This window comes from Protopterus annectens, chromosome 1.part1 (assembly GCF_019279795.1).
Source record: "Protopterus annectens isolate FY-2018-M chromosome 1.part1, PAN1.0, whole genome shotgun sequence".
Lineage (NCBI taxonomy): Eukaryota > Metazoa > Chordata > Ceratodontiformes > Protopteridae > Protopterus > Protopterus annectens.
In genome coordinates this window covers 1,940,716,626-1,940,744,085 of record NC_056726.1, presented here as the reverse complement: position 1 = coordinate 1,940,744,085, position 27,460 = coordinate 1,940,716,626, and positions in this window count along the sequence as shown.

Sequence of the window (27,460 nt, the reverse complement as noted above, 5' to 3'; positions counted from 1 at the left end):
GCAGCATTACCTGGGGAAACTGAAAAATACAGTAAGCTTCTCTCACTGGTCTTAAAGAACAATTTCTTTGGATTCAACAAAAACATCTACAGACAAGCTACAGTTATAGTGATGGGGGTAGCTATGGCTCCTAGTTTGGTGAACATGACACTAAGAAAATGGGAGTCAGACTTCATATACAACTCCCCTTTCTTCAGCGATATGGCATGCTACTATTGTTTTATTGATGGCATTTTTTCTGGTCTGGAATGGTAGAACAGAGAAGTTAAATGAATTCTTTAACTGCATTACCTCATCAACTGGCTTTTTGGAATTTACATCCAAAACCAGTTATCATAGTGTAGAATTCCTAGACCTCCTTCTGAGCAAAGATATGACCAACAGAAAAATCACCCATGACCTCTACAGAAAACCAACCAGGATCAATTTCCTCCTGCATGCTGAAAGCATGCACCCATTCAGACTTAAGAAAAATGTCATTAAATCTCAAGGATTACAAGTAGATCAAGTAATAAAGGACCTCAACAACTTTCTTTACAACATTCAACAGCTAGAAAGAGATTTCTTAGCCAGGGGATACTCCCAGCATTTACTACCTCATATACTGGACCCCATCGTGGATAGCAGGAAAAACAACATCTTCAAAATCCACCAGAGCACCAGAAACCACAGACCTAGCAGCAATAATTATAAGCTAAACCGCATACTCCAATTCTCTACAAATCATGGGGATATACAAAACATCATCAAAAACAAATGGCCCATAATCAAAAGTAATAGTTTTTTTTGGACACATCTTTCCAGACACCCTGAGGTTTACCATCAAAAGAGGCACCAACATCAGGGACTACCTAGAAAGAACCCCACCCAAGGACATCCACCAGGTGGGCACCTATCCTTGCAGGAACCCCCCATGCCACTATTGCCACTATATGAGCAACAAGGACCACTTCTTCTGCCTTAACAACAAAAAGATCTACCCAGCAAAATACTGAGGCAGTTGCACCACAGAAGGAGTCATTTACAGAAGCCAATGCACAAAATGCAATGCTTTTTACATGGGGAAGACCATCAATCTTCTTAAAACCAGGGTGGCCAAGCATTGTTTTGATCTGAGACACCTCATCTCAATAAAATGAACCATCTGGCAGTGCATACCACCAAAAAAAATGGGACACGACATCTTCCACTTCCACATACTAGACCACCTAGAAAAGGAACCACTCTCAGGGAACTACAATTCTTGACTTGATAAAAAGGAACTTTTATGGCAGATTGAACTTATGGCCAACATTGCTGAATCCATTACACCAGTGCTGAACCTGAGGACTCTGAACCACTCATACTATGGCTAGCATATCTCAGGACTCTGATCAAGGTATGCATGTTTCAGATATATTCACTATTTACTGCTTGATATAGACCAAGTGATGTCTTTATATTTTTTATATTTTTACATTTATTTTTATTCATTGTTATGCATTAATATTCCTTTCAGCATTGGTTGTTCCCCTAACTCTAAGTCATTAGTGAATTTGGTTATACTGTCAATACTTTTTAGCACTCTCAATCTTTGTGTTAAAAAATTATACATTCTGTCCAACAGGTATGTTACTTTTTTCTTTTTCCACCCATAAACTTGTTCTCCAAGTGATTTAAATGCTCTAAATGCTTGGCTTAGATAATTAACACTACTACCGAAGCAATTGCCTTTGTTTTTCCATTCAACTCAATATATGGTCATCTCTATTTTTATTAAGTGCTATTTAATATGTAAATTTTTTTCTTCGTATCTTCATTTTATTTATAGCCACACCCCATTCACCCTGGTTGTTCACCCTGTTTTTTTCCTGTCTACTTCACCGTTTTATTACTCTACACAATAGTATGTCTACTTAGTCACTTAACTGTACTTTTGCCTCCTTCTTTTCTCCTCAGTACACTCGACCTTCGTCTCCCCACCTCACTCAGCCCATGAGCATTTGCTACCATCTGGTTCTCTACGTAGGTTAGTAATTATGTTTGTCCAGTCTGTTATTTTGTTTTATTCTAGCTTTACACCACACTACGTAACTCCCTGCAGACTTTCACTTCAAGCTCTTAGGACACATAGTTGCATTAGCGTTATGATACCCACTTATTTTCCACCACCATTTCTTGCTTCCCACTTTTTCAAGCTTTTAGGACACATAAGTGCATTAGTGTTATGATACTGACATGGTTTCCACCACCATTTCTTGCTTCCCACTTGTTCACTTACACTTTTATCTCCCAGGTTTTCCCTGACCGCATAAAACAGCCCTAGCTCCGCTCCTCTCTTTCCCCTGGTTCGTTAGCCATGTTTGTTATTATTTTTCCAACCTGCTATTCTCACTTTAGTTCCTTTTCCCAAACCACTGCTAACACTCAGGTCTTTTTCCCCCTATATTCCATCCACAGTCCCCTGCATTTAGCTTTTATAGCTGGTCAGTGTTCAACCACTGCCTCTTACAGATTTAACTGCTGCTTTTTTGACACTTTCTTTTACCTTAGCTGTAACAAGACTGTACCTCTACTCTTTTTAATTCATTTAATCTTTTAAACTTTTTATCTCTTATCAAACTTTTATTTTTTTCGCTTGTACAATGCGCACATCTAGACAAACTAGATCTATTGTACGTCTTACTATATAACTATATTACTCTTGCTAATTTGGTGTTTAACATGTTTTAAATTCTTAAATCATTAAAAGAATGTTTAGAAATCACAATTTGCAGTCTGATGCCTCCCTGACGAAGAACCCAAAAGCAGTGGTATTAAAAACTCAACGATACCCCCAAATTTTATATTTGTTACTCTAATCTGTGGTTTTACAAACTTAGATGGTGCCGGTTAGCATGAACAGGCTAACACCAAGAGACAAAAAACACGTAGAAAAAGTTTTATATGTTACTACTCAGATTAACAAAATGACTGTATTCCTCACTTTATGAAAAAAGATAACCATAAACACGATTGCACTGTTTTTTTACTGTTTTTACTGTTTTTTCTGGAATGGCAGGGACTATTACACATTTATTTTATTTTGCACAACATTTGCTACAAAATGGCCACTGTAAATGGATCTCCTGTAAAATGTAGAATGATGATGTAATTGTACATTCCTAGGCAATCCGATAACACCATGGGGATTGGAGAAATAAAGGCAACACCCTCCAACCACTCCACCGATGGTTTATTGGCCTTGCTAAGTAACCCTGCCCACCAAAACCAGTATGAATGTAACTCCCCAAAAGCTAGCTAGTTCATTCTGAACAATGCTAAGAGAGCATCAAGAAGTTTTGGTACCATACAGCACTGAGAAATAAAAGGACTCTTTAGATTTACAACTAGACTCCAGTGTCTCTTTTACAGTGGCAGCATTCCTGTACTGCTTTATATATCATCTTGTGGTTTCATCGTGATTAACCTTAGTTTTTACAGCCTAACAACAGTCCTTCTTGGGACTGGAATTCATATACCAAAAAAGTCGTTTTAAGGACTAACTCGAGGGCTACAACTAACAGCCTAACAAGAGTCTTTCTAAGAACTGTAATACATAGACTAAAAAATCCTTATCAGGACTAACTTTGAGGACTTATACTTATCCCCCAAAAAAGTCCCTTTAAGGAGTGTTGCTTGTACCAAAAGCAGCAAAAAGTCCTTTTTAGGACTAAGGAGACCTCTATTCAGGGCAACAATTACTCAGCTTTGCACGTTCGCAGCTGGACAGATCTGCTAACTCCATCCTCACTTTGGACTGTAGCATCACCAAAAACATCCTTATTAGAACTAAGAGGACCCCAGCACAGGACTGACAGCCATAATTCCTCGAGCAGACCTGTTCTCGTGCTATAACACCAATTATTCAGCCGAAGGTAAGTACTGGCCCCTTACCTTAAGTCTGAGGTAACACAGAGTGTTCCCCAATTTAGGTTTTGTAGGAAACACTCTCTGAGGTGGTGATCCCGATCTCTAGTCTGTGTTTGGAGTTTTGAGAGAAACAGAAAACAGTGCAGATTTCCCTTTCTGGAAGGTTTCATTTTTGCCATAAGACTTTTATCCCAGTGTTTGGGGCTGTGTTTTATATACTGTCCTGTGGATTTTATGTTACATTATAGGTAGAAGAGGGACTGGAGCAATGTGTTCGGCAATGGTTGCCTCAACATAAAGTGACTGTTCATTTTATTGCCCCTACACAAAACTGAAGACATTTTCAACAAGAAGAGGGCAATCTAAAAAAACAATTGCTGTATTTGGTTGAAGAGAAAGACTGCAAGAACATTTTTATTGAATGTTTCTGTGAAGACTCTTACATCTGCTTAAGTCTGGAAGTTGTTTATGCTCTAGTAAAGCCCTATTGCTTTATGAAATGAGAGTTTGAGAGTGTTTCTTTGACCTATGAACTTTAGATTTCTTACATATGTTGGAGACTGTAGGGAAATTCTTATGGTACAGATATATCCCCATTCAATAAATAAATAGTTAAATCAATAAATCACTAATTCAGTCAGTTAAATAAATAAATCACTTACTCAGTCAATCAATCCGTCCTGGGGAAACTTTGAACCTTTCTTGACTATGAGATGTTTGTGTGAATGAGGTCATTATAGCAAGCAAAACGCAAGAAAACATGTATAAGAAAGTAGAAAACCTTTTCAAAGTGATGAACAACAGGAGGCAACCAACAAATTCCTGTTTCAAAACACTACATCCATGTAACATGGTGTACATCAAAATGCATTTGACGTGCAGCAGAGTCTGCATCAAAGTACTGTTGCATGTGACAGAGGCAACATTGTCATGTTTCTAATATGCAGCACAGGTTGCTTAAAGCACTATTGCCATGCAACAGAGGCCACATCATAATGTTGCTGTGTTGCAACAGAATCTCTCTCATTGTGCCACTACAATCCAGTGGTGTCTACATTATAAAGCTGATGACATGCAATAGTGTTTTCATCAAAGTGCTGCAGCAATGTGATGCACTGTGCAACAAAAAGCAGCTGACATCCAACAGAGGCTGCAGCAAAGCACTATATTGCAACATGAGACAAACAGAACAATGCAAGACCTACTCAACTCAACATCTGAAGCACCTTAAAGCTCAGCAAAGATGCGGAAAATTGATGAAGAGCAAAAAAAGCTACCCCAGTCTTGCAAGAGTAAGTCTGGCCCCTTGATAGAAGAGAGACTCACAGCAAAGAAGGCACCAATGAGGCTAACTCACTAGCTTTAAAACCTAGTTATTTATAATGATGTTGAAGTATTCCCAATAACTTCTGACCATTTTACGTCAAAAGTATAAACAAATCACAGATTCAAAAGCTACTTGAAAATTATTTGGATATGGGCTAAACTCTGACTTCCACATGGTACAATCAAAATTCTCAAGTTAGCCCACCACGTTTTTAGCAAACCATTAGCTCAAATTTTCATTCAGTCACAACCAGAATCCTTCTACATAGTTACAAACATGCCCCAAATTTTACTTTGCCAAGTGTCCGTCCCCATGACAGCTACTGATTTTCACAATGTTGCTAATCTCTGCCCCATCAACAGAATTCTGGATAAAATTGTTGATTTATTTATTTTATAGCCCACTTGAGGTAATGGCACAGACTACTACTTCCACACTTACAACTTGGCTTAAACAACATCTAACAAAAACATAACACTGTCTAAGCATAACCGCATGCACACTGTTGCTCAGCCACATTGAAATACTTTCCTCTGTCAGACTACTCTCTGACTATATTCCCCCTCCTATTCTTTACTACCAACAGTGCCCTGTACTCTTTACCTAAACATTAAAACATATACTTTCATTTTGCTCAAAATGCAGATATTGAATATACCTACTCTACATTTTTATTCTTGTTTCAGTCACTCACAAGAAGTATACTGTTTCATAACCAAACAAATATAATATATATTTTTTTATTATTTCCTTACTGATATATAATTGTATTTTGTATATCTGTGATTTTTTTTTCTGCAGGACTTTACTGAAAAGGGGTGATCTTGCTCCTTTGGACTATCCTGGTTAACAAGTGAAAATCAATCAATAACAAAACAAACTAACAAATAAATAAATAAATAAAATCAAATGACTTCCTATAACAGCAAGAGGTATGCTACTGCTCAATACATTTTATGTAAAATCTTACGTAAATGAGATACCCCCCCGAGCAACAAACTTCATATCAGAAATCAGACTTACATCCACTGAAGCAACAGCAGCATTTAACTGTATAGGCTATTATTCTCTCCAAGTACATGTGAAAGGTCCTTCTCCAAAATAGTATCTGCTATATAGAATGGAATGCCAGAAAACATTAAAAATATGAGAAATTTCTGTCTTTCAAAACATCACTCATGAGTTCATATAAACGGGTCTATATTATAACATCAAAGTCTTAAAACATCAAATGTTATAATATCGAACCCTATGCACTGAATGCTGAAAATAGTGAAGCTGCAGAATATCGAATACTTTCCTAGGGAATTTCGCTATTCTGAGTGTTCGATGTTATAGTCTTTTGATCAAAATGGTTCGATGTTATAACATTCAAAGTTTTAAGACTTCGATGTTATAATATAGACCCCATATAAACACATGTAAATGTTTTAGGGAAATAGGCTGATGGAGCTAGGTTTAACTCGTTGATTGCCGTATGCTTTGCATATTATCCAAGTATTTTGTTTATTGCTGAAGATTTTATATCCGAATGGGAGGCGATGATTTTTATTGACTTCTTTCAGAATACTGTCCACCTTTCTAGTTTTGCTTCCATTATTATAGCTTGCATCAAACATTACTTTAGCAACTGACTTACCTAATACTTACCTGCACTTCAGCACCTAAGCAACTCATATATGTCTACTTAGTAATAGCTGTACTAAAGATTTTCTTGTTGTCCTTCATATAGGTGTATCTGATGTTTGGCATCTTGTGTGGAATACAAACAACCAACAGAGTCAAGGTCAGAGGATGCTGTACAAAAGAAAATATTGCAATATTAATATATGAGTAGACCATTTAAAAAAGGGCAGATTAGGTGGACCTTGCTAGAAAGGTGGCTAGAAATAATGTCCAAATAGAAAAGGGAACTACTGCCTTTACGGATTAAGCTCTTGACACCATACTTTGAAACAACAAGCTAATTTATAAGGCAGACAAAGGCATAGGAAACATTATTAAATTAGCTCTTCTTGCAACAACCTTTTCAGAAGACCTTAGCAAAGCTGGAGCATTGTTACATCCCGTGGAGGACACTTGAAAGTAGAATGGAGTAAGGGAAGAATTTTAGGAAGTTTTTTCTGTTTGGGAATTTTGTAACTAGCAAAAGATGTTGCGTCTCTTGGGAGTGCCAGAAAATGGTCCCATGTAAAGGATTATGTTGTCTCTTGTGCCATTACCCAGAGCAGATGTGACATTCAAAAGAACAACAATAGACTTATTTCAGCATTTGATTAGAAAGTCAGAGACACCGGTATATACTAGTAACTGTAAGATATACAGCACATTTCTATGAAGCTATGGCATTCAAAAAAGCTTCAATAAAAACATTGCTAAGGAATTAATGCGCTCGTGTTTACTTAGCTCACTCAAGAAGATTTTATCAGAGAAGGGCACATCCTTTACGTCTAAATTCATGAAGCAGCTCTGCTAGTCTTTTAAAATTTCGAAACATAGGACTTATGTGTACTACCTACAGACTGATAAGTAACATTTCAATAAGCTTTATAAACCATGTTGAGATGAGTCCAAAACAAAGAAGGGAAGAACAACTGTGATACGCTACTACCAAACTTAGTGTTCATTATCTAGGATGTACCCAGTCTTTTTGAAAGTTCAACCAATTTAAATTCTATATGAGACATCTTTGAGGTGCATTTGATCTAGCTAGTGAAGGAAACACAAACAACTTGTCAGAAGTATTCCTATACATGTATCAGTGGGATAAGAAAGGATGACAACTGCCTGACTGCCTGATCTGTTGTGAGGAAGCACATGAAGCATGCTGAAGAATTAAGCTATAATATATGTGCTAGGGGTGAGAACCTCCCAATCTAGAGACAAGGTAATAATTCCTGTCCTTACTGTAATCAAATGGCAGGGCCTTATGAAGTGAATGAAAAGCATATAAGGTAGATTTTAAGGCAAGATAACTTAGCAAGCTAAAACTCAAAGAAATGTAGGACACAAGTATATTAAAGCATGGGAAGGATAACAAGGTACTGTAGCTAGCTTGACACCAGAAACCACTCAAATTCAGGATCCAGGCTCTGAGGTCTAGATAGTAGATATTCTATAATGACACTATATTAAGGAGGTTACAGAGTCTGTATTTTAGGCATACAAATTTTGCAAAGGTAGATGGATTTTTTTCTGTCTTTCCAAACTGAACTAATCTGGTTCAACTGGCCATAATTGCTCTGCATGGAGAAAGAATAAGGATAAAACTGAACAGAATTCCAGGAGTCCTGTTGGAGGCTATCAGTCAGAAGATCCAAAGATGTTAAAAGTAGGAATAATCCAAAATCACATGCAACAATCCACTGGTGCTTGCAGGTACTTAACCCTGATAGCACTATACACTTCTGTAATTATTTTCTATAAACTTAATCAGGTCTTGGAATTTAATGCATACCCTATACCCAGGGTTAAATAGTTAGAAGAATCATTAGGGAAAGGCCTGTATTTTCAGTAGTAGACCTCACAAAGGGGTTTTATCAGCCTTCTTTGACTATACCAGCCATAAGAAGAATGCATTTTTCAATCGTCTAAAGAACTGTACCTGTACAAATTATTTCATTTTAGTAAATCTCTGGAACCATTCAACCTTCCAAAACTGTATAGATAAATTCTTGCCGCCCCATAATATCTGCTCCACTGCCTATTTAGATGAGGTTGTCATCATCACTGAAGACTGAGGAAGGCACCCAGACAAAGTACAAAAAGTATTCGATTCTCTCAGGGCAGAAGACCTTCCAAGTATCCCGTCCGTGTGTATACTGGGTGGAGAAGTCACTAAATATTTGTGATTTTTTCATAAGCAGAAGTGTAGTAAAATCATAAGTGGAGAAAATAACAGCCATCCAAAACTGTTTGTGATGAATGACTAAGAAGCAGGTTAGACCATTTTCCAAGATAGCAAAATATTATAGGAAGTTCATTCCAAATGTTACTTCAGCCTGACCACTAAGTGATGTTACCAAATCTAGGGTACCCCCAAAATTAAGTTAGATAGATGGATGCCAATGACAGTGCCTTCATTGCCCTGAGGCTACTTTATGTTCACAACTTATTCTTATCACTTTAGATTTTTCAGTACATTTTCTGTTCTGATGAATGTGTCAGATGTTTGTATTTTTGTTGTCCCTCTTAAGTATTAAGTGGGGAGAAACACCCAGTCTCTTATCATAGAAGAAAACTAAATGCACAAAAAGTTAGGTATGCAAAAAAACCGAAAAGGTGTGCTTCATTAATAATGGATGCTAGTTACTGCCTTGTATTATCTGCTGGATATAACAGTTACTCTAATGACTGATCATGCTCATTATACCTGAATGAGGCTGCATAACATTACAACTGCTAGGGCAAATTGCTGCTATTGGGTTCACAGCAATTTTGCTTTAAGTTAGAACACAGGCCAGGTAGGCAGGATTGCAATGTGACACTTTTTCTATGGTTTATGGCCTGGCCTTTGAAGTTGCTTGACCCACAAGTTCTGAGTTAGGGATCAACGTGTGAGTCACCAAGGTGGTCATGTAGACTACACTTTCTGAATTGGGTACTCTTTAAGGACCTGGCATAACAAGAATAAAAAAAACAAATGGTATGTGAGCTCAGCCTGTGAATTGAGAGGGTTTTTGGTTTAGGCTCACCTTTTAAAACAAAATTCAACTGAATGTGGAAGCACGGCAGCTCGAATACTCTACTATACTGCTACATTGGAGCTTCGAGAAAACTAGAAAATATTGAAGTTGTTAAAGTTTTTGCCTTTGTGGAACTTTTAGTGCCTTTCATGTTTGCTACAAGACTTTATTCTACATTTAGGAAATACACTATTTTGCACACCCTTAAACAATGTTTATAACTTGACCTAAAAAAATGTCTTATAGTTTCAAGCATGCACTCAATGCCTCTTGTCTTAAAGTACCACTACCTTTTACAGACAGTCTATGTATCTACTGCCAACATCTCCCTTCCAGCAAAAATTTAAAAAAATAATTTATGCATGAATATTGAACACTAAGAAATGTGACCTTTCTATTAATGCACAGAATTGTTTTAGATATAAGTTTAGCACTTTGACAACTTCTGTCTCACTTATCAACCAGATTCCATTTAACATGGAACATGACTAACTTAAAGGCATTATATTTTGGCACTTAAAAAAAGAATTGGAAACTGTCAACAGATAACCTAGCTGACTGCATACCTCTAAACTTGTGAGCATTAACAATCATAGCACTGGTCTTTAAAGGTCATACCAGAGGACCAGAAAGAGGAGCACCTTCTTATTTTTCACTATAGAAATATTTTATGTACTATATCCTTTATATAGGAATCTTAGTATAGGCTTAATATATTTATTTTATAAGGCATATGCTCATAAATAGGTCTTACTTTATGATGAACATCAGTAAATGTAGGAGGAGCAAGGCTAAATCTGAGAGCCGAAGTCATGGTATTATGCCTAAATCACAGCACTTAAGAGATAAGGCTAGTTTCAGAATGTTTATGGTTATTAGTAATAATTAATTCACAGATTTAGACATCTTTACCTAAGTGTTCAGTTCAAGGACCCATACTTTTGATTTTCACTTTACATTAATAAATTACCCTGGAACCTACTTCAAGTAAACTGCATAATGTATGAAGATGACATAGTTATAATCAAGGCTGACCAATTATCGCTGCTGCTAGTCTTCTCTTATATCTGAAAGTAATTTTCTAACAGTAATATGACCATGAATTCACAAGAACTGATTGTTATTATTATTATTATTTGGCTTTTCCAAAAAACAGTCGCTAAAGTAGAGGTATTGACTACCATTTTCTGACAGGTATTAACATATTCACTGCTCATCAAAGGAACTTCTAGATAATTTTGCTAAAATGATCTGGCAGGAACCTAGCTATCTTTCACTGTTTAGCAAATATAGTAAGGGATAATTCTTAATCTAACCCTCTTCTTTTAAACATATTCAGAACTCTTTTCAGTTAGACTATTAATCCAGTTTAGGGTGGCATTCAATGCTTATACTCCTCCTCACTCTGTTCTAGCCTCTTAACAAAATTCTATCACTATCTGTTAGGATTATCTTCCCATACTTTAATCTATATAATATTAACTTGTTTTTGCATACATGTTCAAAATGATGTTCACCTACTCAGGAATTCAGAAACATCCCTTCAGCGATTTCACAAATCCTACCATGGATATGCTGTGGTGAATTACGTTGCCTGAAGGTAATTATGAATTAACTAGCAGAAAATGTGTAGCTTAGACTGCAGCTATTAAGAAACCTCCTCACAGAAATGGCAGGCTCAGTGAAGAGAGAGGGAGGGAGAGGTTCTGTGGCCAAGAATGTTGAAAAGACAGTAGTGAGCAAGTAGCAAGTACACGCATAAGGATGCAAATAAGTGCTATATAGCACCACTGTGAGAAGAGGTGGAAGCTACAGTAAGTGGCTCCATGTAATGTTTATGCATAGTTTTATTGTTTTAAATGTGGAAGAAATGGTAATATTTGAACACAAAAAAAAGGCAGAAGAGTAAGTTAAAGCACATACACAAGGACATAGAGAAAGTAGGCAAGGAAGTGGGGAAGGGGATGAAGGGTATACTTGTTTTAGAGGATAGATGTCTATTTTCTTTTTTAAGAGGTAAAAAATGGATAATGATGTAATGGGTGCATCAAACTACTTGTTCACTGATTCCTGGACCACATCTGCCAGCCCCTGCAGGGGGACAAACTGTGAACCCAAATGCAGTGTCACTGGAAGGACCAAAAGCATTCTCTACTGGTGACTGACCACCAGCAGCCACTAATGATGCTCTCAGGATATCTTCAGTTGCACCTAATATGTTGGCAAGCCTGAAACCAGGTGGAATGCTGGCAGGAGAAGACTGTAGCTAATGGCAAGGAGGGAACCTGTGCCTCATCACTGGCATAGCTGCAAAAATGGTATCATAAATGAATAAAATTAAGCAACAAATATCAAATAAAATACAGTAAAAAGGATAGCAAGAAGAGAGGGAGAGGGAGAAATTCAAAAAAGTTATTAGTACTATGGGACACTCAACACAGCTGCAGTACAAAAGCCATGGATATTTCAGATGAAGGTGCTACCTATAGAGACATATGGTGGAGTGATGCATGGGAAATGTGCTGTCAAAGGTCCTAACATAGATATCAACCCATCTCCTTCCTAACATTCCCAATCATGGAGCCCCATCAAACAAACTGCCGCCCTCCACCCCCCATCATGGACCACCTATACCCTAAGTAGGCCAGTGTGCACAGTGCAAGGATGTAGCAACCAACCTCCATGTCAGGCACAATAAATCAGTAGTATGCAATGCAGGCAAAAGAACGGGTCACCTCCCTACAAAGAGGTACTGTGTGTGTATAAGCATGTGGATTTTGCATGTTCATGTGCAAATCAATGCATATTTGCAGAGGGTGTCCTATTGTGCAGTCAGCTGTGGCAAAGCTGCTTCACAGACACCTATGCAAACTAGAGTAGTGGTTACAGCTTAGCTGTAGTAATACACCTATACAGTAAATAACAAGACAATTAATCCTGATCACTCCTGCACCTGTAGAACAAGTCATTTATTTGTAAGCTATGGATCCAATGAGTTCTTCAGTCTCTATGTATGAAATACCTCAGAAAAGGGTTGCCACCTCTCAAGGAATTTTCCTGATAGTCAGGAAATCAGGGTCTCTGTCAGGAACTCTGGAAATCAGGGTTTCTGTCAGGAAATCCAGTTATGGATAGTAGTTGAAAGATAATTTGAATCATTCTGAGCGCTAACACATTTCTGAAGTATGTTTCCTAAAATGCCTACTATTTCACTTGAATTTCCTATTTGTATTTAAAAGTAGTGTAAAAACAATAGCTGTTGTGTTTTCTGCTTGTGTGTGGGGTTGAAGTCTACATAACAGCAACAAGTTGACCATAATTTCTTCTACTTTCCATCTTTGCCAAACATCAGTATTGCACTCAAGTGGCTGTTTTTTGTGGTCCGGGCAAGATATGTGGGGAAAGTAACAGATCACTGGCACAGTGGCACAGTGAGCAATGTCACTATATCACAGCTCTTGTCTCCCTGTCTGAGTTCTTGGCTGTGTCTCCATGTTTGTGAAGTTTGCATGTCCATCCTCTCACTTTGTAGGTTTTATTCGGGTGCTCTCATTTTCTCCAGTACCCCAAAGACATCCCATTGATTAATTGTTTTTCCATTTTGCCTGTAGAAAGCATGTTGTTTGTGTATGTGTGTGTGTGTGTGTGTGTGTGTGTGTGTGTGTGTGTGTGTGTGTGTGTGTGTGTGTGTGTGTGTGTGTGTCTACCTTGTTATAGATCTAGCTTATCAGGGGCAATGCTAATATGTATGTGTAAAAATAATATCAGTGGTTATATACAGAAATCTCTTTGGTAGTAAAAAGTAATTCATAAAATCCATCCCAGAACACCAGAGCATCTGGGAGCCATCATTTTTGGCTGTGTAAGTGGCTTAGTAGGGTCATCAGCTCTGGGCCCCACCTAGTCTAAAATTGATTCCGCACTGAAGTGGCCACAGAGATTACTATAGTTTGTGTTTGAGCTGTGGAGACTGTGGTCATTATTTCTTTAATTTTCCTCACAGTCAAACTTGAGAGGTGCGTGCTGAAGGTAACCAGAGCTTTTGTGTTGGCTGGGGACAGTCTGATCATTATTTCTTTAACATTCTTTACAATTATACCTCATAGGTGTGCACAGAATGTCACTATAGCTTGCCTGGGGCCTGTGTTCTGTGTAAGAATAACAAGCTGGAAGAATTAGTACAAGTATTATTTTTTCACTTTTTGTGGTGGTGCTGTGGTAGCGTTGTCGCCTCATAGCAAGACATTGTCCCATTCGATTCTCAGCAAGAGCGCCTTCTGTGTGGAGGCATATGTGAATGGGGCGTGTCTTCATTGAAGGTTGTGCGTCAGGGCTGGTAACCCGGTACGTAAAAATCCACTACCAATCATTAGCGGACCGGAGTTCCGCTGTGGCGACCCCTAACCGAGAAAAGCCAAAAGACACAAACAAATCATAATTTAATTAGGATATGTATACATATGGATATTTTCTGGGGGTAGGGGAAAGGAGACATTCTGCATATGTATAGCTGACTGAAATATGTTGCTGTGTACTGTTTTTTGAACTTTTATCCCAGTTTGACTTCAGAGCGGTACATAGAGGCTGTCTCCCTTTTGGGGTTAGGACTGAGGAGGCCTGCTATGTAGATCTAAGACAGCAGAAACTTGAACTGTATGATTATGCTTGTTTGTCCTTTCAATTCCATTCTAATTTAACACCACACGTGTACACTGAAAATTGCTATTTTTTTTTCTTTTTTGTGAAGAGGGGTGGGAGGGAGGCAGTCATCCCAGATATGATGTATGTGCCTGGAAAAGCATTTTATTCTCAGTTTATGGAAAACTACTACTTAGTCTTGTGGTATTATTACTACTCAGTCTTGTGGTTTTATTACTACTCATTTTTGTAGTATTACTACAACTCTGTCTTGTGGTATTACTACTACTCAGTTTTGTGGTATTACTTTACTACTACTCAGTTTTGTGGTATCTACTGTGTCATCAGCCTTGAATATTAAACATTTGACATAACCTACTGCTTTCTTGAAAGAAAGAAAAAAATCAGTTTCTTACCTAGTCATGACTTTTATGTTCAAGTCATTACTGGTCCAAATGTTGTGGGGAAAAAAATTCTAAAATGTACATCAAAGCAGTTAGAACTCTACAGCTTCTTGGGCTGTAGTATCCCACAGATCTCCAGCATAATTCTTCCCTCCACAATTATTATATTATAGTCTTGGCAGGTTAGGATGTGTTGCAAGATTGTAGGAAAAAGGTAACCACTGAGACAATGGGCAGGATTCATGAAGCCTCCGTGTAAGAGTTACAAGGCTTACACGGAGGCTGCAGTTAAACGGTGTGATGTCAGCATGCCATGCATATGCATGAGTGCATGCTGAATCAGACCTAAGGCTAACATGGCCCATGTAAGACAGTAGGGGGCATGTCTGTAGGGCGAGCCCTGCAAACGGACATGCCCCCAGAAGAGTAAAAGTCCCGAAAGTAAACCCCCATGACAGAGTCCGTGTAAATGTGAATAAACACAACACAACACATGCCCCTAAAGACTATGAACATAAAATGTAGAAATGAACATCTTATATTTTTTTTATAAGTTGTAAAGATGTTTGCCCGTGAGTGCGCACGTTTGCACAGGCGTGCCCGTCGCTTAGCCACAGTTAGCAGTCAGTGGAAAAGCATATAAGAACTAAATATGCAAAGTAAGCCAAGAAGCAATAGCGTAGCAGTAGAGATGTCAGCTGAAGAGGAGGCAGTCATGGTTCGAGCCCCCACAACATCAATTTTTATTTTTAGTGAAATAAGCACGAAACAAGTCCCTGACATATATGTACATATATAAAATTATATTTTATGTAAAATGTAATGAAATGGGCCATGTATTTTGAAGAAATGTGAGATAAAAAAAAATGTCAGATGTGCCTATAGCTGAGCTACAGTCTAACAAGTTGAGGATATCTGCTTGTAGGTGAGCAGTGTTTTAACAGGTGTAAAATGAGTGCCCATAGGTGAGCAGTGTTTTAACAGGTGTAAAATGAGTGCCCATAGGTGAGCAGTGGTTTAATAGGTGTAAAATGAGTGCCCGGGGTTGAGCAGCATTTTAACACGCTGAAACTATGTGCCCGTAGCTGAGCTGAGCGTAATATGCATGCTGACAGCCAAACGACGCGTAAACCAGCGTGATCCATTTGCGCGGAGCTGCGCACCGTGCCAACAAGCTAACTGACGGGCAACGTTGAGCAAGCTGTATCAAAACTGCCTTTACACAGACACACCTCCTAGCCTGTGTAGACAGTCATAAAATATAAAAAGCAATGGCTAGGTTCAAACCCAGGATACCATGCACCATAGTCAAAGTACTGAACCACTAAGCCATGACAGTTGCACTTAGAAATGCAGTAATAGCATATATATAGGAATGAATAGAAAGAGGAGTATGACAAAGTAGGTTTTGTGAAACTGATACAATTCCAAAATGGCCAATCACAGAAAAGTGCGGGAAAAACGGCATATATAAGCCCCATAGGTGGGAATACACAGCATAACTGATTGTGGAACCAACTTGCAGCCAGGATGTCAGGTGTAGGAGAGGGTAGTTGCTTCTGAGCACAGAGGTGGGGAGTTGAGGAGTCCAAATATATGGTTTGGCTACTCGTCCATGATCATGAGGCCCAACTCATGCTGGGCCAGGTCCTGTGGGGAGCATATAGGGCTGAGGCATGGGACCGGTTGGCACATGATCTCACCAGTGCCACAGGAATACCAAGGACTGGTGAACAGGTCCATCACCACCATGTGGACCTGAAGAGATGGAAGCAGGACCAACTGAACCATTAGATCCAGAAGGCCTGGCAAATGCCCAATGCCCCACTACTGAGTAAGTTACATGTAATTATTTATGTAAGAAATTAACCTAGCTGATATTATGGAGATGTGTATTCCAATATTACTTCATTTATATTACAGCTGCAGGTGTCCGTTCCATGAACCGTTGAGCCTATGCCGATAGGCTGGTGTGGTTGCGCCACCAGGCAGTTTAGTAATTCTCTCCCTGTAACTGTAAAAAAATATATAAGTATGACAGTTAGCAAAAGAGTGCAGTGTAGTCACTTATTAATATAATGTGCAAGTAACAGTGTAAGAAACTTTGCAAGTATTGCTTGATTACAAAAGTGTGATGCAGCCTGTAATCCAAACATAAAAATGAAACAAGTCTGAAATAAAGATGTCCCACCTGTAATATAATAGTACATAACCTGCAGCAGGCTGAAAACTACAGCTGCAGAAGCTGAGTGAAACACGTGTGAAATATATCCCTGTTGAAATTCTGAAACATGACATAAGTGAGATTGTTGGAAAGGATTGTTATAACTAAACGTAAAACATGTCAATAAAGCCTAGAATTAAGTACCATCCTGAATTGTAAAAATAAAACAAGTGAGAGAGTGTGAAAAAGAGGTATGAATCCACCAATAAAGTAGTAATAATTCCTGAATAAAGTATACTGCAGTCAGTACAGAATGAAATGAATGTGACAGGCAGAACCAAACAGCAACATGTGTTGAAAAAAGTACTAAAGCTGGAATGTGTGTCCCAAAATCTGGATATGTTGCTCTCAGTTTGCAATATGCAGATAGTATGGTTGTCTGAAATACCAAACATCCACAGTTGTCTATAGCCATGTAAAGCAAATGTAGCAGGATGATGTAGCTGAACAGAGCCAGATATGGATGTGTATGAATAAATATGAAATGTATATTGATGTAGCAGTAACATTCCTATCACCAACCTGAATTAGTTATCACATAGGAAACTGTAGTCAGACCTGTAGTGTGTATATATCTGCAGCTAGTAGAAATGTACAGCATATGTATAGGTATTTGAAGTTGTTAATGAAATATTTCTTCACCCTACCCTATAACCACAAATAATCCATTCCACGTGAAATGGGTATGTGCATTCACAATTAACACCCCTGGACAATTGTCCTGTTGGTTCATACATATTTGCATGTACGTTGATGCATGTGCCCTGTTCATACATCCAAACCTGATGGCCTGTTGCCATCAATCAACCCTGCATGTTGTTGGATTGTGTATTGCTGTTCAAATTATGCATGTGTTATGCTTGCTGTTCAGTGGCTTGAATTTATGGGTATTTGGTTAATGGGAATACTAATGCATGCTGTTACAACTAATTGTGAATGGTATTGTACGTTACTAACCCAAACTGTCATAACATAATGCAAAACATAGGACAACAGGGAAGGCGGGTTCCAGCAGACCCACCTCTCCCACCTCAGCTGGCGAGTGCACCTGGCAGTAGTGCCCAGGCCGGACCCTCCTCCGGTGGCCCTGTGCCACCTGTGGGTGGTAGCACTGCAGGGGATGGGGCTCGTCCCCCCACTGCAAGTGTGGCCAGAGGAGAACATCCACTCACCCTCCGTAGTGTCCGAACTATGGTGAGTAGGGAGATCCGGCACGCTGTGCTTGGGCCCCTACGCCAGCTTGAGGCATGGGTGGCACAACTCACAGGTGTGCCTGCTGCCCGGCCTACACAGCCCCCAGCACAGCCCCGTCCTGGGCAGTGAAGGCACAGTGGCAACTGCCCATGGGTGGGGATCTCAGTTCCACTGTTGCCATCTGTGGGCTCATGGGCTCGAGATATCCAAACATCCGTCCCCGTCAATTGTGTAACCCCCCCACATGTGTCATACACCACCCCTGTATGCGTCTTGTTTGTCTTGTCTGTTAACCTCCCCTACCTATCTCCCCAGCTATACCGACTTCCTGTACCTGACATACCACTCTCACCTGAAAAAAAAAAAAAAAAGGGCACTCTGTACCCACAAAAAAATTACGTCCCATACATAGCTGTCCATTTTGCACACGTCTGCTGGACATGTAAACTAGCAATTACAATTGGCTGTACAACAAATATTATTGTTGTCCTCACACCTCTCTCAGGGGTGGAAGGTTTCAAATTTCACACCAAATTACGATGAAGAAATTGGCAGCTATGGGCCTTTCCTACATCCCTCCTGCAATACCCAAGCTTGTTTTCCTACTGTCCTACCCTCCTTGTGCCCCCTTTTTTACCACTTTCCTATCTCCCCATTTTCTTTTCTTTACAAGAAAATAGCGAGGGTGTGTGTGAGAGTAAGCACTTTTAAGCAGTAGTAAGCGGGTGTGCGCTACTGTGTGCTTAGCTAAGTGTGTGTGCGCGAAGCTAAGTGACAGTGCGCATGCGTGACCTCTGCGCAAACCAGCGTTAACCCACTTACAACTGCTTAAAAGTGCCTTAGTCACTCTGAATGACAAGGCCTGTAGGTTTCTCAGCAGCAAAATAAAATACCTCCCTCAGTCTCGAGCCCAGGACCTTGGAAACACTAGTCTGCATGACTTACCACTAAGCCATAACTGCTATACAAGAATGTTGTGCTGAAAGAAATATATCATAAAATAGTAGGAATTAATGTAAAGGGAATATAGCAAGTCTAGTACACAAAACATGTCATGTATATTTACTGTCAAATCTAGTGGATTTGAAAATAGTACTATGTGCTGAGAAACAGTCATGCTAGTTGGTAGCTACTAGGTAATAATGTCACAGTAGCATCTGGCAAGCCACACACATACTCAAAGCAGGATAAACACTGCCATAGTTGAATAGTTAAGAGATCAGACATAGCAACTGTGACTGAGTTACAGGGATGTCCCTGATGTGAAAACAAATGTCAACTGTGCCCCACTGACACCCTGTCAAATGTACTAACAGTAGGCAGAAAGGTGTAACTACACATGCAATGGTAACTATGACTGACTGAAAGTATGCACCACCTGCACGGCACAAATGGTGTACTAATACATATGGTTGAAATAACCCACAGTCACAACTGCAGAGTATCAGAATATGTCATTGGAGTAAACCACTGCTATGTACCATTCCATGAGGCTGATAAAAGATGCACCGGAGAGTATCTGAGGCCTGCTCAGCAGCATGATCAAATACCCCTGTAAGTGTCAAGGCCCACACCATGGCCAGACCACACTGCATGCAGTAACACCCTACCACAACAAACACATAGGGAATTGCTGCCCAAACACATTTAGCAAGCATTACAAGCTGTGAATGTAAATGGAAAATAGGAAAGCCATAGCAACACATTACAGGAAAGACACCTAGCAGGCATACAACGAGTGAATGTAAAGGCCAAATATTGAAGCCATAGCAACAGATTGCAAGAGCCACTGCTATATACCAGTTATACCACAATCCCCACAGGAAAGCACACACACCCATATACACAGTATTACTAGTCGTAGGTGTCAGTTTACATACACATGGAGAACAGGACACTGGAGGAAGGAATACTCAGCTTACAGAACAACATGCATTGCAGTGTCTACACCACAGCCTGAAATATAAGAGACATACCAACCCTTACACTCACAGAACAGTGTCCACAGCAAACCAGCATGATCCCCACCCTGATAATCTGAAAGGGCTACGCCTACCTAACAGACCTTTTTATAGCACAGTCCTGTAATCACAGTGAGAACTGCAATCACTAAACAACAGGCTGCATGCAATTAGTAAATGCTGGCTAACAATTGGTGCAGAGGCCATCACATGGACATGTGCAGATACCTACAAAAGCATCCTGTACTCCCAGTCCACACATGCAATACTGTCATTGCACCCGCTGGAGGTAGAGAGAGAGAGGGAGAGAGAAAGAGAGAGAAAGAAAGAAAGAAAGAAAGAAAGAAAGAAAGAAAGAAAGAAAGAGAAAGAAAGAAAGAAAAAAAAACCTGAAACAACAAAGCAAAGAGGCTGACAGCAGGCCAAGCAACTGCAAGCTTACACAAACAGCTGCAACAAACACAGGTAATGTAAAGTACTACTATAATACTCTACATACTGTGAACCCTCCAGATGTGTTATTGGTCTGTATCTATGTATATGAAGATGTGCATAGGGCCGGGACATACTGAAACTGTCACTGAAGGCTCCACATACATACGTATGTGATGGTAGCTATGTGCACATAGCAATGTAGGTTGTAGTGCAATGTACAAGTAGGTTGTACAGTAATGGATGTTCAGCAGTACGCTACTGTGTGTATACATATGTGGAACTAAACATATAACATGTGTATACGTATGTATATCGAGATATGTATGTATATATATATATATATATATATATATATATATAATATGCATATGTGTATACATAGATAGAGAGGGATGTAGAAATACATAGACATATATAGCTTCACAGTGTCATAGTTTAGTACTAGGCTATCTGCAGACAGTGTATAGAATAGATATAGAAACGTGTGCCTCTGTATAGTAGTGACACAGTGAAGACCCCCCTACATAATAGTATTAGTTTACTGTGCCTCTGTCTAGTAGTGACACAGAGAAGATCCCTGCTGTAAACCTATGATCTCCCATCCACTTGTCAAGAATGCACATGAAGAGTGTCAGTGAGGGTCTCTGCCTAACATGAACTGGGATCCTGTTCCACAGTATGGGAAGCCTCTTAGTGATGGATCTGTCCCTACAGTATGTCCTATTCGTATGTGTGCTGAGGTTTAAATCCGTAGCTGTTGTGCTTCTGATGGATTTGGATTGTATGAGGTGGAACATGTCCATCAGTACCAGATTGGACATGGCCTACTACATCAGGCACAGATCACCCCTATGCAGGCAGTATGCTTTGGAACAGAGCATGAATAACGTTAGTCTGGCAGCATACGACAGTTGTTGCAGACCCTTGATCCTCCTGGTGAAGTACTTATGGGGTCCCCCTAGCTGTTGCAAGTGCCAGGTGAGGTACATACCAAATGGGGCATAGTACACAGTCATGGGCCTGATAAGGGAGGAGTATAGGGGTACAATGACCCCTTTTGATGTGGATGTGAATCCCTTCATGATAAGGTGGGCAAGGTAGGAAGTCCATCCAACCACTTTGGCAACGTGGGTGTCAAATGAGAGGTCAGCATTGAACAGTGTCACCAGGTCTCCGATTACTTTGTCTGTACTCAGTGGGTTATTGTCTGTGTGATAATATGTAGGTACCTTGTCCGTCCAAAAGGGTATGAGTATACATTACGTGGCATGCAGTGTAAGGCCATGACTCCGGCACCAGTTGCTGGTGTCCGTTAAGCCTGTCAGTAGGATGTATGTGTCAGCAGGTGTATCGCCTATGGCGCCTAGTATGCAGTCATCTTTATACATTGTCAGCTACTACCCTCCCATGTCTGCTTCCACATCTGAGAATGATATGCCAAACATGAGCAGTCCCAGGACAGAGCCCTGTGGGACACCACATGTGACTGGCTCTGAGTCTGACATGGCACCAGTGAGTTTGACTGTAGGGTTTCTATCTGTTAGCCGGTTTGCAACCCATCATGTGACATATGGATTTATGTTTCAGCTGTTGATCATGTCTATGATGCCAGAGTGCGGTATTGTGTCAAAAGCCGTAGGCAAGTCCAGGTAGGCTGTATGGACCACTGTGCCCTCATCAATGGCTCTAGTGACTGATTTGAAAAGGTCAACCAGGTTCATAAGGCAGGATCTGCCCTCTACAAAGCCAAACCGGGTGGGATCAAGTGTCTAAGTCCCCAATGTCTCTGTGTATGGGTACCATAATGATCCTTTCCATAGTGTTGCAGAACAGGCTGGTTAAGCTTATGGGGCGGTAGTTACCAGGGTCTGTAGAGGTGCCTCCTGTGTGGAGTGGGACTACTGTTGCTGTATGCCAGTGTCCAGGTACATATGCTGTAGTAAGGCTATGGCTGAATAGCATGCAATGTGCATGTGTAGCTCCTCTTGCAGTTCATGTAGCATGCAACCTGCAATACCGTTGGGTCCCATTGATGCTGTGTTTACAGCTCTGCTGAGGGTGGTTCCCAGCTGGACATCTGAGGTGACAGGGAGGTTACAGTCAGCTGGGATAAGTAATTCCACATGTGTGGGTGAGGGAGGGGAGAAACCTGCACTGAACATGTCTGCCAGAATGTTGGCATTATCTGTGTGTTCAGTGTAGCGTTTGTCACTGTGAACTAACTGTGAACACAACTGTGGGTTCCCATCCAGGTGTGTAACATAGCAGAGGAAGGCCTTGTGGTTATCTGTAGTGACCATAGTGATGTCCCTCCCATTGTTGGCCTTGCATGTTTGTACGACAAAACGTATCTTTCTACTACTGCTGATCAGAGATGCCGTAGATCTATGGAAGTATGCTCTGCCATGCAATAGCTACCTTCTGTTGTTATACAATTTGTTCAATGCTGGGGTCCACCAGACAGGATGCCTGCCCTTGGTAGAGAGGGTCATGGTTTCATTTGTGATTGCATGATCCATGCATTCTTGGAGATGTCTGTAGAAAGCATATTTGAAGGTGTCTGCATTGTGGGAAGCGGTTTATACTGGCTCAGTGGGCATTAAGGATACCAACTCAGTTATAAGAAGTGTAAAGTCGGCATGTGAGAGGTTTCCCACTGTAGTGTTTTGTGTTATGGGGGAGGTGGGATATGTATATCCAGGGGGATTAGTCTGTGGTCAGATGTGACTAGTGAGGGGTATACTTCCAGTGTGTAGCACATTGTCCCCACGTTTGTGATGATCAGGTCTAGTATATTATCTCCTGTTGTGGGAGAGGTGACTAGCTGTTCCATTGTATTTGACATAGTGAATTCCGGGAACCTTTGGGCTAGGGTGTTTGGGGTAGAATAATGCACCCAGTGTATGTTAGGGTAGTCGCAGTATCCCAATATGATGGTGTGTGGTGGGACATTCATATCCTCCAATGTCTACAGGAAGGCTGACTGTGGTCCCTGAGATTGGGAGGGTGGTCTGTAACATGCTACCAGTTCTATAGCAGGTTTGCCTATGGTTATCTGCACCTGGATGGTCTGTGATGCTTCATGTGTTGCCACTAACCTGGAGGTGTGTGTGTCCTCCATGAATATGGACACACCCCCTCCCTTTTTGTTTTGTCCCGAGTCCTGGGGCCAAAACGCATGATACGGGGTATAGCCTGGTACCGCTGGTGTGCTCTCAGGAGCCTTGAACCAGGTTCTCACTTACTGCACAGACATCAAGATTGGTAGAACATGTACGTACAGATATATGTAATACACACATACATATATAGATATCTGCAGAGTCTTATACATATACAGATAGATCCGACTGACAACAGATATGTCTGTATATGACTATCTCTCTCTCTCTCTGTCCCACCCCCTCACACTCTCACTCACCCTGTGTCTCTCTCTCACTCTCTCCCCCTCTCTTCCCACATCTATATGTATATATCTACATCTATATATACATATTTTATATACATATATACAAACAGATATATATCCATATACTGATATAAATATATCAATATATATATACATATAAACGAAAAACCATTCTAAAACTGTAAAGCAAAGTAGAATAATGCCAATAAACAATTAAAACTTTGTAACTAATAAAATTATGAATGGAGAAAAAACACAGCTGAGGCCGAACTGTTGTCTAGCGCTTTCATTCCTTTATTGTTGCTAGGAACTTCATCAGAACTATATATATATATATATATATATATATATATATATATATACATATATATATATATATATATACATATATAGACTGTGTGAGGCACATGTGTGCAGATGTCTTGCAACAGGTGCCTGGTGTTGCAGGCATGGAGTGAACACCAGTGTGGATACTGGAGTACCATACCCCATTCAAAAACACTGACACCAGTAACCACCACATATGTACATGCCTGCCCACCACTGCATGTGTCAGGGGGGAACAGGGTCAACAAGTGTACAATAGGCTCCACATCGATATACACAGTGGCACACTAGTCCTGTAATACCTGTACATGGAATGTGTCAGCGGACATGGTGTGTCAGCTATGGACATGTAGGTCACTGTACCTCTCCACACCCCACAATGTCCTACACGGTATGTACCTCCCATGACAGCTACAGATATGGAGAAGGACACAGACATATGCAAGTAACTGTGTCAATGCACTCAAACACCACAGAGTGCACACAGACTACCTACATAGAGGTTACCACTGCTGGATATACATAGTTTTGTCACACCCATGACAGTTGTCTAACAACCATGGTAACACCTCCAACATACACAACACAAATTACCTATGTCTGTCGTCCTTGTCACTGCAGTATAGAGCACATGGTGGAGGTACAGGACCCTCCCCACAGATAAGACATACCCTGTAGTAGACCACACAGAATTAAGAAGCAAGGCTCCCCATGAGTAGATGTCAGACATACCCCTGCTGAATGTTATGCAGATAGGTAATATGCCATATGAGTCACCCTGTTTAACTGTTTGTAAGGAGCATGTATGATCATAACACATGTGTCACAAGGGGCAGGGTAGCATAACAGTATGCTGCTGTAGACCCAGGGCCAAAAGCACACTACCTACCTAGGACACAATGCACATCCATGAACACATTGCAAATGGAATATGTGAGGTGGAATGAGTGTGCTAGTGACTGGGTGCATGTTGTGTACTGGTGTGATTGCTCACCATGACTGTCTGTCTGTCATGATAGTGTGTGTCCTTGGTGTGAGGCCAGAGACAGGTGTGTGAGGTATTGCGATCAATACATACTACATTGACATATGTTGTGCTGTGTTAACCTGTATGTCACTGTGGTGTAGGTAGGGTTATGGCAAGTAAGAGTAGTGTGCATTACCAGTGAAACATGTAACGTGCATTGTGTGCAGTGCATGGGCTGATAATGTTCCCCATACAGTACCTTGATACAAACCCCCAGTGTGAGGTTGTGTATTGTACCTGAAACAGTGTGTTGACTGCTGCAGTATACTAGTCTGTCATATGGAGTGTGCCAGGTACTGTTGCACAGTTGTCGGATGAGCACTGATATCTGGTCATGTACATGTGTATCCACCAATAGACAGACAGATGCTATATGTGGTGCTTAAGTTATATCACTGCAGTCGAGTAGTATGTGTATTATGTGTGTTATAGTTTGCTGACAGATATTGCTGACATATTTTCCTTCTCCTTTTCAGGGCCATGGTTCACCAGCGGAACCCTGCCTACTCCGCTGCAGAGGAGGAGGAGATACACCAGAGCCTGGTGCGGGATTTTGCTGTACTCTTTTCCCGCACCAGCCAGAACCAGCAGGAGAGGGCTGCACTGTGGCAAGACCTGGTCCGTCGGGTAAATGACATAGGCAAACATAACCGGACGTATGAGCAGGTACGCCATCACTGCAGTGATTTAATTAGAAATGTCCATCAGCGTGCATCGGATATCCACAGGCAGCAGCTTGCCACAGGTGGTGGGGTGGCTAGACATCCCCCCCTCACCAGACTGGAGGGACTACTCCTGAGTGTTGTGGCTCCAGCACAGCAGCAACAACAACAGCATACATGTGTAATGATGGAGGCTGGAGCCACACAGCAACAGGACACAGAGCATGCAGGTAACATGCCATGTGTATAGTTGAAAATTCTGTACACTGTTAGGTTATGCATGTGTGAGGTGTGTCCTCTTTTTGTAGCTGTAATCTTGGTAATTATTGTGCATTAGTGATATCCTCAATATCTGCAGTACACCTGTGGAAGCTAACTGTTGCACTACTGAACTGTATCATGCCCAAAGTATCAATGGCACAGTTGTGCCCACTGACAATAAATGTCTCTTTTCTGCAGGTCCCTCTGGTGTAACAGCAAGGCAGCCTATCCATGCTGGTGAGTGTATAATACCATTACCTTCAATACTCTGTATACTAATAGTAATAATAGGCTGAAGCAGTAGTGCTATGTGTTTGATTGCAGGTGTGTTTGTGTCTGTGGATTGATATCTCATATACTGAGGTGTGTGCATGTGTGCATGTGTGCATGTGTGCATGTGCCCATGTGCCCATGTGTGCATGTGTGCATGTGCCCATGTGTGCATGTGTGCATCAGTGGTGGCATTGTGTACACATTGTAAACTGTGTTTCCTGTCTTACTCCCACAAATTCTGGTGCTGCTCTTGTGTCATGCAGCAGGGAACCTGAATCAGCTGCTGTGGATAGTGATAATGATGATACCTGTGTAATGGCACAGGTAGGTGTGCCAGGGTCCGTCATTGGTCAGCCAATTGACACTACACAGCTGTCAACCCCATCAACGCGCACAGTCATCCTGCCAATACATCCTTTGTCACCAATGTCCCTAGGTGATGGACAGGATACAGTGGGCATTGACCAGGGTAATGTGGTACCGGTGGCACATGCATCCCCACACTGTAGCCATGGCCAGGGTCCTGACATGGTACCACACAGGCAGACATCCATGGGTTCTCGTGGGAGCATCCGTAGGTGTACCACCCCTGTCAGATGTGCCCACAGAGGTCTTTTAACCCCAGCTCTGTTTCGGGCTGTAATGCAGGCACAGTCACGTATGGAACGATACACCAGACAGGGTCTGAGGGAGCTGAGAGCATGTCGCACAGCAATGAGTGACAGTATGCGTGATGTTGCGG